At 43.7% G+C, this 16,242-nt stretch overlaps 1 long non-coding RNA gene across 1 annotated transcript; it reads right to left on the reverse strand.

The window, feature by feature from the left end:
* Window positions 1–9,138: 9,138 nt before the first annotated feature.
* LOC140000579 (uncharacterized) lies at window positions 9,139–16,117 on the reverse strand. Its single transcript, XR_011805624.1, has 2 exons — window positions 15,492–16,117; window positions 9,139–11,695 (listed from the first exon to the last, which is right to left on the reverse strand). It is a non-coding gene; the product is annotated as an uncharacterized lncRNA (long non-coding RNA).
* Between the last annotated feature and the right edge of the window lie 125 nt (window positions 16,118–16,242).

Raw genomic sequence — 16,242 nt, forward strand, 5'->3', positions numbered from 1 at the left:
ATGGCAGCTTTCACACATGCTCTATTCTATACTTCTCTGTGGTTAGTTAGGGTCTGGCAGCTGGAAGATGTCGCGCTGTACGGAAAGGTGGAGCCCCTCCCTTGATGGACAGTAGCGTGTGGTCTGTGATGTAAGCAAGCAGAAGTGACGCTATGGGCCTCGGGTATATAACACCATGTGACTCGACAATAAACTCCATTTGCCATCCACCACATTGGTGTCTGTGAGCAGATGGACCGAGCGGCCTGGGGTTGGTCGCCATGCCGTTCCTGAACCAGGTCGCCACTGCCCCCTGAAGGCAACACTTCTCTTAAATTAATTGGCTTTAGTTTTCCTCTCTCAAGTGTCAAATAAGTGACAGTATTCATCTCAGATTTTTTTCCTCTTGCTCTGATTAGGGCAGAGCCCCTTAGGAAAGTCTGCAGGTGTTGGAGTTCTGAGGGAAACACCTGCAGACGTGAATGAGAGATTCAATGACCTGCAGACAGAGCTGACATGCATGGAAGAATTTTTCCTTCCCTTTTTAATCACAACATCTTTTGCGATGTCTTTTGACATGTTGGCTGTCTTCGACTTTCATGTTCACCTTCCTTTATTTATAAGATCAGAGATGTAAGCACCTGCCTTAGTGGTAGTCCTTGCAATTGTCTTCAGTGTGAACTGGAGTAAATCTTTCCCTTTGCAGTTCAGCATAGACTAGTCAGATTTTCTGTTCCGTAAATGTTAATAGGATCTGAGACAGCTACAGATTTGTGAAGAGAGGCACTATAATGCTTTATTAGAACATATCCAGGATCATGATGAATGATTATAATTCCCACACATTACATTATTACACTGAAAATTATGCACCCAGCTTGGACCAGACATTCATTCAGTTTCTCCAACCACAACTAAACTTCAAAGATACAGTGGATATACAGGAATTTATTGTGATGTCTGTGGAGCTGTATTCGGCAGCACTCAGCATCCAAATTGTTGAAATCTATTTTGAAAATCAGACAAACAAAAAATATCTGCTGAAAAGCTAGACTCAGCAGAGACTTCTTATAAAATTTCTCATCCATAATAACATTTTCAAAATACTCACATAATTAAAATATTTTTCTAAAGGTCCCTAAAAGCTATCATCAGCAGAAACCTCCCAAACATTTCCAAAACCACTTGCCTTTACAAAGCATCTATATACTGACGTTAATCTCTGCTTCTTGATCTGGCTTGATTTATCTACTTCATCTGCATGATATATTACATGATTTTTAGAGTTTGGAGATTTTGTGTGTGTATGTGTGTATGTGTTTTCTACCTCTTAGAGGACCTGACATAGTTACCGCAACACTTAATTGCTGCTTAATATGATTTTTTTCCTATTGAAATAATGGAAGTCTTTCTAAAGTACAGATAGAACAGCTTTCATGATCTGAATGACCCTACTTGACCTTGCATGACCTCAGAACAAGCCTTCCAAAAGTTGTAGAAGTCTGTAAAATTTCTGAATGTCCTACACTCAGAGACTTTTAGATTTTTCATCCATGTTCACCATTTCGGTCTTAGACAGTGTTCTTATATAATACATTAAAAAATCTTTTTGAATCCATCCCACCTCCAGGATGCTGAGGGGGAGATATCTAAAAACAGATGTATTGGTCTGTATTTTGGAAACTTATTGTCATTTTCATGTATCTTGTAGACCCTGAGCCTTTTAATGATCATTACTATAATTATAATTCATTATTATAATTCATTATTATAATGTGACAGCCCAGCTTTGTAATGACATTCACAGGTTTTCCAGAGGCTGAGCTGACATTCCACACTTTGGATTACTCAGTTCTTTGACTCTTTCCTCCTTCCCACCTCCCCATGGGTGTCTTTAGACACTTTTTATTTTCACCTTACAACCTACACAAGTTCCTTAGGCTTTGCTACTGACTTGCGGAAAACTGACTCCACAATTTACTGGATGTGGGGGGAAACTTAGTTACAAGAGATGAGGAAAAGGTGGAGGTGCTTAATGCCTTCTTCGCCTCAGTCTTTAGTAGCAATACCGGTTGTTCTCTGGATACCCAGTACCCTGAGCTGGTGGAAGGAGATGGGGAGCAGGATGTGGCCCTCACCATCCACGAAGAACTGGTTGGTGACCTGCTACGGCACTTGGATGTGCACAAATCGATGGGGCCAGATGGGATCCACCCAAGGGTACTGAGAGAACTGGCAGAGGAGCTGGCCAAGCCCCTATCCATCATTTATCAGCAGTCCTGGCTATCGGGGGAGCTCCCAGTTGACTGTCGGCTAGCAAACGTGACGCCCATCTACAAGAAGGGCCGGAGGGCAGACCCGGGAAACTACAGGCCTGTCAATTTGACCTCAGTACCAGGGAAGCTCATGGAGCAGATCCTCTTGAGAGTCATCATGTGGCACTTGAAGGGCAAGCAGGCGATCAGGCCCAGTCAGCATGGGTTTATGAAAGGCAGGTCCTGCTTGACGAACCTGATCTCCTTCTATGACAAAGTGACGCGCTGGGTGGACGAGGGAAAGGCTGTGGATGTGGTCTACCTTGACTTCAGCAAGGCCTTTGACACCGTCTCCCACAGCATTCTCCTCAAGAAACTGGCTGCTCTTGACTTGGACTGGTGCATGTTTCGTTGCGTTAGAAACTGGCTGGATAGCCGGGCCCAAAGAGTCGTGGTGAATGGAGTCAAGTCCAGTTGGAGGCCAGTCACTAGTGGCGTCCCCCAGGGCTCGGTGCTGGGACCGGTCCTCTTTAATATCTTCATCAATGATCTGGACAAGGGCATTGAGTGAACCATCAGTAAGTTTGCAGATGACACCAAGCTATGCTCATGTGTCGATCTGCTCGAGGGTAAGAGCTCTGCAGGAGGATCTGGATAGGCTGCACCAATGGGCTGAGGTCAACTGCATGAAGTTCAACAAGGCCAAGTGCCAGGTCCTGCACCTGGGGCGCAATAACCCCAAGCAGAGCTACAGGCTGGGAGATGAGTGGTTGGAGAGCTGCCAGGCAGAGAAGGACCTGGGAGTGATGGTGGACAGTCGGCTGAATATGAGCCAGCAGTGTGCTCAGGTGGCCAAGAAGGCCAACGGCATCCTGGCTTGTATCAGAAGCAGTGTGACCAGCAGGGCTAGGGAGGTGATCGTCCCCCTGTACTCGGCTCTGGTGAGGCCGCACCTCGAGTACTGTGTTCAGTTTTGGGCCCCTCGCCACAAGAAGGACATGGAGGTGCTCGAGCGAGTCCAGAGAAGGGAGACGAAGCTGGTGAGGGGTCTGAAGAACAAGTCCTATGAGGAGCTGCTGAGGGAGCTGGGCTTGTTCAGCCTGGAGCAGAGGAGGCCCAGGGGCGACCTTATCACTCTTTAGAAGTACATTAAGGGAGGCTGTAGAGAGGTGGGGGTTGGTCAATTCTCCCACATGCCTGGTGACAGGACGAAGTGGAATGGGCTAAAGTTGCGCCAGGGGTGTTTTAGGTTGGATGTTAGGAAGAACTTCTTTACTGAGAGGGTTGTGAGTCATTGGAATGGGAAGTGGTGGAGTCACCATCTCTGGAGGTCTTTAAAAGATGTTTAAATGTTGAACTTAGTGATATGGTTTAGTGGAGGACTTGTTAGTGTTAGGTCAGAGGTTGGACTCGATGATCTTGAGGTCTCTTCCAACCTAGACAATTCTGTGATTCTGTGATACTGTGATACTTGCTGTTTGTCAAAAGCACTTTGTTGACAGATTTCTTTTTGTTCTCACAAATTGTTGTTGAAATGCTCTGTATACTGTGATACAACATTCTGGTTCTTTACCTTTGCCTACCAGCTTCATTTCAGAGTGTCTGAATTACCATTTCAAGTACAGTCTATAAAACTCCTGAGGAATTTACAGATATGAGCAAGAGATCATCTGCCATGTATAATAGAACTGAAGTGATGTGTAACAAATTCAATTGCACAGAAATTATATTTCAGAAAGGACTTTGAATCTGGCTTTGAGTATTCAAAAAAAATCCATACAGGAAAAAGAACAATTTCAAGGTAATTAAAATATTGTGCTTATTTGTGACTTTAACAATACAAAATTTCATCACGAGGTAAAGGCAGAAACCTGAAAATGCCTGGAGACTGTCCCCTCCTGATGAACAATGATCTGGCCTCAGGTATTGCATGACACTTCTCAGTTGGTCTACAGTAACATGATATTCCTGGCCATGATGCCTTCACTGCTTAGGAAAAGCCAATTAGTACAGAATAGCGGAGCAAAATGAGAGTCTCCACTGCGTATGCTACTTTCCACCCAGGGAGAGAATAAAAGAGAAACAATATGTGACAGTGCAGTCATGTTTCTTAATGCACTACTGGAAGGAAGCCAGGTATTGCTGTGAGCAGACTAGCTGAAAAGCTCTAAGGAGCAGAATAAGATGTTTTGCTTCAAAAATGTGGGAAAAGGACATAAGAAAACAGATTATTTTTTGTTTGTTTGTGAGTGGTTTTTTTTTGGGAAATTGAAATTATCTCATTGAATATTTTGCATAAATGAAACTCCAAAATACTTATTCACATGACCAAGCAAATACAGTAAATGAATGTGTTGTTTGTTTTTTTTAAAATATGTGGACTCATCCAGTACAAAATTAGCTCTAATTTTCTTCTTGACATAATTTGGTTCCAATTAAGTTTTTCTCTCATAATTAACAGCCTACATTGGTTGTAGTTGTGTGGATGAGTATGGGTGGTTTGTGAGGGAAATGAAACTAAAGTCTAAACAAAAAATGTGAACTAGTGCTATAAACTAAAGGCCAAACCTGGAGGCCGGCCTACCTGTGAAAGAAAATTACACTTCTGTATGGCGTAAAGACTACAAGGAGACCAAGGTTCTTTAAGGATCAATAACTTCAACTCTTTTGAGGACAGGCTCCCTTCTTACACCATTCGCTCTACCAATGGTACTTTTCCACTAACTATTCATTGGTCAACAACTTTGCCCAGCAACAGCAAACATTTTGCAACTTCCATGTCTTAAAGGTTGGAGAACAAGCAGTCCAAGGCAGCAAGGTGTCTCCTGAATCACCCTTCTTTGTTTCTTCTAACTTGTTTACATTCCTGATGGACTCATCTTTAAGAGTCCAGTGTTACCACCAACCATGGGGCTTGTCGACCCCCATGGCAATACTCCCACATTTCTGCATTTTATCTAATGATGATCTCATGACACATGAATCTGTCTTTAGCCCGGACCCCTCACATTTTGAGTGTTTTCAGCCTGTTTTGCAGGTGTAATATAGGGAGCTGGTATTTTTAGAGCATATTCTGTGGAACATAAATATAAATAAATAAAGTAGATGTCATTCCCTTATGTGAGATATGTTCATCTGATTCGTGTCAGTATGGAACAATGCTAGGGCCACATGGTATGATGAATGTGACCTTCTGTCTTACATACCCTTGTATAACCACAAGTCTAAGAAAAACAGAGTGGTTAGTGTATATAGTTCTTGTCTCTTGCAAAGGAATGTTTTAGCAATTCGTGTCAATAGAGAGCTTGAAGGGAAATGTATTTGTAGGCCTTTCCTTGAAGTCTCTGATATCTGGGGGGTTTCAGAACAACTGCTAACTATTATGACTATTGCATGGGACACTATGCAAGTCTCTGATATCTGGCCAGGAGATTAAGGAGAAGGGGAGAGCTGAAGAACAACTAAAAGACAAAGCTTGCAGGGGACGTTGCACAAGTCTCTGACATACAGCCAAGTTGGACAAAGGAGAAAGACAAGAGGGAGGAAGACTATGAGCCTTCAGCACGAGAGACCCCCCAGAGGGACCACCGGAGACTGATATGCATGCTCCAGTAGGAGGGTTTGGATTCCGGAAACTAATTATAATAACCCTGTTTTTTTTTAGAAGTAGTAATGAATATGTATTAGCCTAGGAGCATAAAAATCAGCTGCTTGATGTAACTAGTGTGCATCTTGGTGGAGCAGAGACTCCCGGCGCACCCAGCGCTGTTTGCTTACCTCTATTCCTTTAATAAATTGTAAACTTAGATTATAGTCCTATTTTGAAGACTGAGCCATTTATTACAAATGGGGGCTCGTCCGGGATGGCTTTGGTTCCTGAATTCTGATTTGATCTAGGAGAGGCGCCCCACCATTTGGTGGCTCCTGTTTGAGTCGGGTCAGGACTAATGCCATCTTGAACCTGAATAAAGGTAAGCAAAGTTTTTGATTTTTTTATGAGCTCCCTTGCCGGCTGCAGCACTGTATTTTGCCCATAATTCTGTGCGCGAAGATCCGAACGAAGACGACGGAGTTGTAAGTGTTTAAGGAGTATACCGTTCAGTTGGGTGGGATTCGGTTGCCTGTGTGTGTAAGAGTGTGACTGAGACAGAACTTAGTTCCGAAGTGAGTGTGGAGGTCTTCTAACCGCGGTTCCAATCTCCCGCGAGGGACTTGGCCAGTGAAGGAAATGATTCCTATAGGATTTGTGGGTGGGTGATAGGTCCTAAATCCCCTGCAAGACACTCTTACTAAGGTAACCAAGGGCTGTGTCAATTGCCATAGTAAAATTCCTAGATGGGTCAGACAAAATCGAGGACCAGGGACCAGAAGAAAGGGAGCAAATTACCAGAAAGTCCATTAGGAATAATGATTAGAAATTGGAACAATAGGGGCCCCAGAAAAGGAAAAAGTAAATTAAAAATGTTCCAGTATTATATGATAGAATGACCAAAAGAACCCTTAAGACCCCATGTATTTTGGCCGATATTTGGGTCCACAGAGGACTGGGTCTGTCAGGCTTTGAACATTAATGTAAATAGTAGAATACCCGTGGATCCGGAAGAGAGCAAGTATGCTGCAGCTGAAACATGGAATTAGAAATTAGAGAGTGATTGATTAAGAATTAATATGTGCTACATTTGTGATGTACTGTGCCTGTGGTGTGCTTAGACCTCCAGATAACAGGAGCCCCTCGGACCCCGAGAACCAGATCAAAACAACCTCATGGTTCGGACTTTAACCAAGGGGTCTGAGATAAGGAGGACTGTTTACAAAGGGACAGGTTATGGATACATATAGGAGTGTTGGGAAACTTCATGTATATGTAACTCTTTATGACTTTGGTGGGACTACCCCCCCCCCTCCCCCCCACCCCCCCCCCTCCCCCCCACCCCCCCACCCCATACTGCCCAGCGCTGAGTAAACATACCTACATTACAATCGTACTGATTGTGGAGTCAGCTTTCTGTTAGTCATTTTGGTGAGCCAGGCAGGAGACACTCTGCTCGGCTGCAGGATCATCTGCGGAGCGGACGCCCCTAGGTGCACCCTGAGTGTTTTGCTCAGAGGGGACTCCACTCTCAGCTGCTCACCGCAGGAGCAGACAAAGACCTCCTGAAGCTGCGGATAAATGGTATGTTTTCAGCTGCTGGAGGGATGCTAACTGGAGTGTTAATAATTGTATGTGTTTTTAAATGTCCAGGTATTTTGTGTTGAAAATATTTGTGTAAGTGTGTTATATATGGAGTGGTAATTCATGTCGAGAAAATGGTTGATATTAATTAAGAAGGGGGAGATTTGGGAATGTGGCCATGGGGGTTGGAAAGCCCCATGATTGAGATACCATTAGACTCTTAAGGACGAGGCCATCAGGAATATAAAAGAGTTTAGAGGGAACAAAGAAGGGTGATTCAGGAGACTCCATGCAGTCTCCGGTTTCTTGTTCTCCAGGTGGTTCATTTGTTCTCCAGCCATTAAGGCATGGATGTTTCTGGGTGTTTGTTGTTGTTGTTACATTCAAAGTTGTTTGACCAATGAAAAGTTGTTTTGAAAAGAACTGCTGTGGAGAGAAGGGTATAAGAGGGGAGCCTGCCCTCAAGATAAAAAACAAAAAGGCAACACGATGAAGTTACATCAAGAAAGAAGCAGGAAAAAGAAGTGAAGAGGAACAGGCTGGCAGAATGGAGACAAGGACGGGAACAGGCACTTTGATTGCCTCATGAAGATGGGTTTGGCCAAACGCAGCAAAATGCTCAGAGAAGCTCGTACAGAAAGTCGCTGGAAACAGGCGCACTGGAGCTGGGAAGAAGCTCGATCTGAGAGAAGCAGACCCAGCACATAACTGCCTCTCGCTGGTAAGCAGTTGCTCATTATGGGGAATCATACATCCTTAGGAACAAAGACTGTCCTGGTAACCTTACAGTTTATTCTCCTTATTAATAATTGGACAGTTTATGAGCCTGAAATATGGGACCAAACTGAGGTCAAGGTGTGGGACTCTGCAACTAAAAATGACAAGGTTGCAGTGGGATTGCTCGGCACCTGGTGAGCAATCTCTGAGGCATTAAAGAGTTATGTGCGACCACAGTCAGAAACGTGTGGTTTGCCAGACAGTGAGAGAGCTGCAGGCTCCTTTACTGATCCGACGGCTACGCCGTCGGCCCCTCTGCTGCCACAGCCATCGAAGGCTTTTGCTGTTACACCCCCTGTTGACCTGAACATACCTTTTGACCCAGGCCTATTGGCCTTGAAAAGGAGATGGATATGCTTTTCTTCAATCTGGGAAGAATGGGATACATAAGGCCTGAAGACCGAGTTGCTTGACAACTTAAAGCGAGACATATTGTTCAAAAGGAATGGAAAATGGAGACTTGTTAGTAATCAAAAAAAGGAATGGAAAATGGAGACTGTTGAGTCGTGGAACTTAAAGGATTGTTTGTTACCTTTTCTGATCGTGAATATGTATAGACGTACTCGATTTTAGTAAGTTATAGAACTTAAGGGATTGTTTGTTCTTTCCTGATTGTGCATATGTATAGGCATACTTGGGTTTAGTATGTAAAGCAATGTTCTATATATTTAGAATCTTTGATGTTTGTGTGTGCGTGTTGGTGGAGCGTAGACTCCCCGTACACCCAGCGCTGTTTACTTGCCTTTTGTACCTTTTATAGCTTTTATACCTTTTAGAAATATTTATTTTATAAATATTGCAGAGTTCAGATTGAGTTGAGACCTCATTTATAACAACAAGAAAAAGGTGGGAGCATTATCTAAGTAACTAACAGTTGAGAAGTGTTGGTGTATTTGCTGTGGTGTGTGTGTGAGAAACACTCCGTAGCCAATAACTTAGGCTCAGGCGAGGATCTCAGTGAAGTAGTAATTTATTCGCGATTGCAATGGCGGGCACCCCACAAGCAGGAGAGAGCGCATCTACTAGTTCCAAAACACAGTTTATATACCTTTTGATGGCAGGACCCTCCCCTGTTTCCCCACTGAGTGGGTAATCCAGGTTCACAATCTATCTGATGCTTCACACACAATGCATGGCCTTCAGTTGCCGGCCTGTTAAATTTCAATTTTCTTTTGACATTTTTACTGCTTGAAGTGGTAATGTTTCTTCACTTATCTGACTTGACTTGACACCGTGATTTTCACCTAATTGTCCTAAGGAGTCTGGTTGTCTGCATTTCACTAGGTCGCCTGCTAAACTTTCTTATCACTGTAAGCATATCTCAGTACCACATTCCCTCCTTCTAAACAATGTAACTCTGCAAAAACAACATTTCTATTCCCACAATTCCCCCCTTTTCTTTTTTTTATAAACTGTTGATTTTTGCAAAACCTTTCTCTAAGGTGTAATTTGATAGACTTCTTCTTCTTTGCTTTCTTTGCTTTCCATCTCCTCATTATCTCCTTATCTGAGTAAGGCGGTAGCTCCATGGTCATTTGTTTCAATAGTGCGATTTCAGTTAACCACTGTACTGGTCCTCTTACACAGAGGATAATGCAGCAACCAATGGCTGTCAAAACTCCTACAACTACGATCAATGTTGCAAATATGCCTATTTTTTTTTTTTTATATATATATTTTTTTTTTCTGCCAATTCACTGGCAAGGGTGGTAAGCCCTTGCAATGCTCTTGTTACTGAGCCATCTGGGACACTATTGTTGGGTATAAGAGTGCAACAATGGTTGCTCAGTATTACACAAACACACCTCCTTCCTCTGTGAGCATCATATCTAATGCTATCCTGTTTTCCCAAGCCATTTTGCTGATGGCATCTAGTTGTTCAGCGATTCCTCTCATTGCATCCTTGGTATAATTGATGAATCTCTGCTGATTATAATAGAAATAATTAATCCAATCCACATTTTTATTGATTGTTACCCACCAGAACAGTGACTCAAACCCTGCAGCAATTTGATTTCTGGCTTTATGTTCATCTGGAACTCCTCTAGGAACACCAATAGAATCTATGTATACTCTATCATAAAATGATATTCCTAAGCCTCTTTTACTTCTTCTGGGTATTTGTGATGTTTCTCTTTCAAATGCCAGGGTGAAGGGTATAGCTAATTGAACAAGCGCACAAGTGCCTTCCCAATTAGATGGTAGGGTGGATCGTAAGATCTTCCCTCCACCGTACCACCAGAGATCTGCCCTGGGGATCTCTAGTCTTGAGCAGTTTCCCATCAAGTCCTTGGTAGCACAAGGCAAATTCTCCCAGATGCTGGGTAGCACTCACAGCCTGCCGTGAGAGGCAAGCTGTATGGTTACCTATAGCTGTAGAGAATGCAGGGGGAACCATGATACTGTTATCATGCAAGGAACAGCAAAGAGAGACTTACAGGCCTCATTTCCCCAGGCAGTCTTTTTTTGGTACAATGCAATCATACATCGCACCCCTTGGGAGTCTTTGGTCCACCACCATGGGAAGGGCACTATCTGGGCAATCAGTCATCCCGAGGCACAAGCATAGCAGTATCTACGGTTGAGACTCTGGACGGTATATTTGACCCATTCTATCCAGGCATTCACATCCCCATACCCTGTTTGAATGTCAAATGTTTGAACTGCCACATTTCAGAGGGCCTCCTGTTTTCTCTCCTGTTTTCTCCTTGAGTTTCTCCCTTTCTCTGATGGCAATAGAGGATTGTTTCCATACAGCTATTCTCAATCTGGCTGTTGGGTCTCTCTCAGTTATTTGTTCTCTCTGCTCAATTGTCGTTGGGCATTTAAATCTCCACAAGCTAACACCTCACAAGCATCAAACGTGACAGAATGTGGTACATAACCCTCTGTCACAGTCACCCATATTTTGACGGGATATCCCGTTTTTGCTATTATCTGGTCATGCCTTTTCCAAGTTGCCAATTGACCGAGGCCTTCTCTGAGGCCTAGAATCACTAAAAACAAAATTAGTAATCGATTTTTCCCTGTCATTATTTTTAAACCTTAGGTTTCCAAATAATTATCGATACAAAAAAAAAAAAAAAAAAGATGTACACTACTACTATAACAACCCCCCCTTGGGAGCACTGCAATTCGCTATAGGTCTGTCCTTTCTCTCAATCACAAGTCACACTTTTAGTTACCTGTGAAAATAAAAGGTTAGTTTACAATTGTAAGCTCTTATCCTGCTCAGAGTCCACTATGAGATTTTTCTCTTCAGTTTCAACTTCCAACAAGTCTTTTGTAGGAACAGCATCCCAGGTACTAGCGTCGACGGATGTCTTCACTTGAGTATAGTGAGTCCAACCTTTTTCCGCAGTTCTTACGGCTGTTTCAGTGGTTAGTAATTGTCCTTCCCATTCAGGCCGGAGTTGACTCTTTCCAGGTCCAAACCAGGACCCGGTTTCCTGGGTGATGGTGGTGAATGGGAAATTCCAAAGGTGGGGTTTGAGTCCACAACCCACAGGTCCTGAGAAATGACAAAGAACAGAACAACCCCAGAATACAGTTCTTAAGAAAACTCTCTTGTTTTGAATTGTGGTATCTCATCCCTTCTGCCCAAATAGGGCAATCTGAACAGCATCTCATATGGTGAAATTCCTATATCCTTTCTTGGTGCTGTTTAAACCTGTAGGAGTAAGCATTTTACCGAAGGAAGCTGGGTTTCTAACACTAGTTTAGTTAATTGCTTCTTTAATGTCTGATTCATTAGCTCCACCTTCCCAGAAGAGGAGGGGTGCCAGGGGCTGTGAAAATCCCACTCAATCGCTAAGGCCTGCTTTAACCCTTGCAGTAAAGCTTTACACCCATCCAGACATGTGGTCAATTAGGACAAACAAGTAACTCAGTAAAATCTACCTGTATACTTTGGAAAGGTCAAATCCCTGGCTCCCGTCCCCCTCTAGATGGGTTACAGAAGACCTTTTTATTTACCTTTTGACATATAGTACATCCTCTGCATATGTGCTTCGCTAAAGTGTATATTCCTATACAGACATACATTTTAGCACAACATCACATGTTGCTTGCACCTCCCAATGACTCTTCTGATGTAAAACAGTTAATATTTGCCTCATTATCCCTTTATTCAGCATTTCTCTCCCATCAAGGAGTATCCATTTTCCTTCAGACTTCATAGCTCCTGATTCCTTAAAAAAATCTTTCTTTTAAAACTTTTTAGTTCTTTCTTAATTTTCAACAATTCCCTGAATCCTCTCTGTATTTATTCTGTTTTCCTTCAGACATTAAATGCCTTAAATACCTGACTTCTCTTTCTCCATATTGTAATTTATTTTTCAATACTCCCAAGCCCTGCTTTCCCAGAAAGTTGAATAGCTTGTTAGTAGCTTTCTTCACAACTCTTTTCTCCTGTCCTGACAATAGAAAATGATCCACATATTTGTAACATTAATATCTCCTTGGGAGGTTGTAATTGCTCCAAAATCTTTTTTAGAATTTACCCAAATAGATAGGTGGCCCTGTAAACCCCTGAGGTAAAATTGTCCACCTATATTGTTGCTTCCGCCCCCATTTCAGGGTCTTTCCAGTCAGAGGTGAATATACATGTATGTTTGCTCTCAGGGCCAGAGAGCACTCCATTCATAACACTGTTATTCCAGTCTAACAATTTACTATTTGAATGCCCAATTTAATCATCAAATCCCTTCCCAACAAGTTAGTCTCCGCCTTGGATACATACAATAATTGCCCAGTGATCATTTTATCCCCTGGTCTCAGCTTGGTATTCCCCAAAAGTGGCACTGTTATCCCAGTCCCTTCTACCCCCATCACATTTAGGGTTTCATTAGTTAATTTAATCCCTGATACTTTAGAAGTCAGTAATGACTTAGCTGTTCCCCAGTGTATTGGGTTTGATGGCAAGGTTCGGGGGGTGTGAGGGGTGTGGGGGTGGGAAACTGCAGTGACAGCCCCAGAAACCTCCCCGTGGTAGATAAGGGACAATTTCATCTGGCCCCAAAGGGGCCCACTGCTGCCCAGAGCCAAGCCATGAGCAACACAGTCCCTCCTGCCTCTGTGAGAGCACAGCCACGAAAACAAACAAAGAAACAAACAAAAACCTGCTGCTCAACAGCAGTTGGGAGAGCGAGAACTCCCCCCCCCCCCCCCCCCCCCCCCCCCCCCCGCAGACACCAAAGTCAGTGCAGAAGGAGGGGGAGGAGGCGCTCCAGGCGCTGGAGCCGAAGCCCCCCTGCTGGAGAGGCCCCTGATGGAGCAGGCTGTTCCCCCCTCCCTGATGCTTGGGAAACTGAACAAACACCACAGCAAATATGCAAATATACCAAAACTTCTAGACTGTTACTTAGATAATGCCTACATCACCTTTCCCTGCTCATTCAATTTCAAACAGCTGTGTTAAATACTACATGCCACACCTTTAACACCTTCAGCAACACTTTTAACACTTCCTTTATCTTTCTCCAGCCTGTACTTTTCTAATACCAGCACCAAAGGCTCAGTCAGGGTCCAACTTAATTCCATACCTTTTCCCTCCAAGATAAACAACATACCAATATAGCATATTTCATCCTATTTTCCTTCTTTCCTCCTTCTTCCACTCCGGATATTCCTATTCGAAGTGGCCAGCCTGGCCACACTTAAAACATCTTATCAAAGCCTGTCTCTGCTAGGACTCAGGCCACAACACAGGCAGCCTTCTTTGCCTGCCATTCCTTCATCTCTCTTCCTCTCCTTCCCATCCTGGCCCTGACTCCCCCTGAAGATTTTCTTCCTCTTTCTCCAACCCTCTGTCTCACTACCCGCTGCACTGTCAATACCATTGTTTCGCTCTCCTTCTTTTTTTTTTTTTTTTTTTTTTTTTTTCCTTCTTATCTCCCCTCCGGACACACACCTCCAGGGCCTCCCGCAGGAGTTCACTTCATCCCCCCACCTTCTGAAGCATTTTCTGCATATTTTGCCAGGCTTTAATCACACAATGAACTTTCAAGAGCCCTTGGGATACTGGGTCCTCAGGTCTCATCCCCAAGTACTTTCTCATTCTGACCCCAAGTCTCTCATATGATTTCTGTGTTGCACACTATTATTATTCCAGCCAGGATTGGCAAGTGGGTATTTCTGCCCTGCCGGTATTACCCCTGGTCCTGGAGGATGAGCTCTTTCCCATTCTTGTATAGCAGCTCTCCTCCTGATCATTCCCATTTCTTTCCCTGTAAACAACATACTTATAGACATAATTCCCTCCCCCAAGAGTATAAGTCAGGTCGTAGGAACTGGTCTAATTGTTCAACTAGGCTGTTGGGGTCCTCGAATAAAGACTTCCTCTCCTTCTTAAAAGTCCTAACCTCTCTGCTGGTAAGGAGGGGGGGGTAGTTCACCTAAGAGGATACACAGTTATTGTTAGTACTGTTAGTAGTAGAAGGCAAAATTCTCAATATCTCTTCTACCTTGTTCTAATTCTTGCCAGAGCCTAGAGTACGATCCTTCTTTAGGGACAGTGTTAATTACAGTCCCTGTCTCCCTTCCCGGAGTGACTGCTGCTGCCGCCAGTTCAATATTAAGATTATAGGGAGCATAACTTGGCTCCTTCTCTAAAAAAAGGAATCTTCTTGTTTACACATAAATTTAAAGCCTGAATTTTCATCAGACCCGTATTTTGGCCAAAATACTGCTGTTTCCTTAATTTGTTCTTTTGTCCAGACTGATACACAATATTTAACCTTTTTAAAATTATTTTTCTTTTACAATCCCTCTAATTTTGGGATTATGTTTCCAATTTCTTATCATTCTTCAGGAAGAACTATTAGTAGGCACTCCCCCAGGGATATCTCCCTGTCCCCTGGAACTCATATTTTCCCATTTTTCCTAACCCTCGCCAGTATGTGCTACAGAAATTTCCCTTCTGCAGTGTACCACACACCAACGTACTGAAAAATGGTGGTGTACCGCCAAGCACTTCCCCGTGCAAGCGTTACCGCACACCTATGAGTTTACCAGATTCCCTGGAACTCGTACTTCCCATCTTTCCTAACCCTTGCCAGTATGTGCTACAGAAATTTCCCTTCTGCAGTTTACCACACACTAACGTACTGAAAGATGGGGGTGTACCGCCAAGCACTTCCCCGTGCCAGCGTTACCGCACACCTGAGTTTACCAGATTCCCTGGTGTACTTCCAAGCACTTCCCCGTGCAAGGATTACCGTACACCAGATTCCCCTGGTGTAGTGCCAGCACTTCCCCGTGCAAGGGCTTACCATCCGACCCCCAAGGCAATACTTAATATTTCTTACCTTGGTCTGTGCACAGAGTTACCGGATCGATTCTTAAAAACCCGGAGTGCCTACCTTCTTCCTTTCCCCACTACTTCACGGATCCTGCCTCTTTAACCAGTCTCGGGCCCTCTGTCAGCTTTCCGCAGAACCGCCACCGTCGATGCACAGGACCGCTGAAATCAGCGGGGCATGCCTTCCTGCTGCTGCGGCGGTGGGGCTCCCCAGTAGGTGACTGGATCCCGGACGAGCCCCCAAATTGTGAGAAACACTTTGTAGCCAATAACTTAGGCTCAGGCGAGGATCTCAGTGAAGTAGTAATTTATTCGCGATTGCAATGGCGGGCGCCCCACAAGCAGGAGAGAGCGCATCTACTAGTTCCAAAACACAGTTTATATACCTTTTGATGGCAGGACCCTCCCCTGTTTCCCCACTGAGTGGGTAATCCAGGTTCACAATCTATCTGATGCTTCACAAACAATGCATGGCCTTCAGTTGCCGGCCTGTTAAATTTCAAATTTCTTTTGACATTTTTACTGCTTGAAGTGGTAATGTTTCTTCACTTATCTGACTTGACTTGACACCGTGATTTTCACCTAATTGTCCTAAGGAGTCTGGTTGTCTGCATTTCACTAGGTCGCCTGCTAAACTTTCTTATCACTGTAAGCATATCTCAGTACCACATTCCCTCCTTCTAAACAATGTAACTCCAATGTAACTCTGCAAAAACAACATTTCTATTCCCACAACCCTTATAACATAAAAGTGTTTA

This window comes from Anas platyrhynchos, chromosome W (genome assembly GCF_047663525.1).
Source record: "Anas platyrhynchos isolate ZD024472 breed Pekin duck chromosome W, IASCAAS_PekinDuck_T2T, whole genome shotgun sequence".
Classification (NCBI taxonomy): domain Eukaryota; kingdom Metazoa; phylum Chordata; class Aves; order Anseriformes; family Anatidae; genus Anas; species Anas platyrhynchos.